The following is a 640-nucleotide window of genomic DNA, read 5'->3' as shown; positions in this document are numbered from 1 at the left end:
AAAGCCTTGATGAAATACACTTATTTCTGGAAAATATATAGTGCTGAAATTGGCACAAGATAAATATAATACTCGAAGACTAATAGCAAAATGACAAATTAAAGTAGTAATTAGAAAAACCTCCCTGTTAGATTTTACAAAAGTCCCATGGTGTTTTATAAGTATTTTTAGGTAAATTCTATTAAAATTTCAAGGAATAAGTAATTAGTATCCAACACAAATTGTTCCAAAAATAAAAAATAGGGAAAGCTGTCTAGATTATTTTCTGAACTTGATGTAACTTAGTATAAAGTTGACACCAGAAAAGAAAAGAACATTATAAGAAAAGGAAACTTTAGGGAGTTCCCTGGTGGTCTAGTGGTTAGGATTTGGCACTGTCAGTGCTGTGGCCCAGGTTCAATCCCTGGTCAGGGAACTGAGATCCTCAAAGTCGGGTAACTCCTGCAAGCCGAGTGGTGCAGCCAAAAAAAAAAAAAGAAAAGAAAAAAGAAAAAAAAGAAAAGGAAACTTCAGTCCACTTTTATTTAAGAACATAGGTATAAAAGAAACTTAAATAAAATACCAATGGACTCTAATACTGTGTTAAAAAATCAATGCATCTTATTCAAATAATGGAATACTGAATAATATTTAAAAAAAC

At 31.1% G+C, this 640-nt stretch overlaps 1 non-coding gene across 1 annotated transcript; it reads left to right on the top strand.

Moving 5' to 3' along the window:
- Positions 1-343: 343 nt before the first annotated feature.
- On the top strand, positions 344-415 carry TRNAD-GUC (transfer RNA aspartic acid (anticodon GUC)). Its single transcript has one exon. It is a non-coding gene; the product is annotated as a tRNA-Asp (tRNA).
- The last annotated feature ends 225 nt before the right edge of the window (positions 416-640 follow it).

The sequence above is a fragment of the Lipotes vexillifer genome, unplaced genomic scaffold, assembly GCF_000442215.2.
Source record: "Lipotes vexillifer unplaced genomic scaffold, Lipotes_vexillifer_v1.1 scaffold753, whole genome shotgun sequence".
Lineage (NCBI taxonomy): Eukaryota > Metazoa > Chordata > Mammalia > Artiodactyla > Lipotidae > Lipotes > Lipotes vexillifer.
This window is presented reverse-complemented; position numbering and strand designations above follow the sequence as displayed.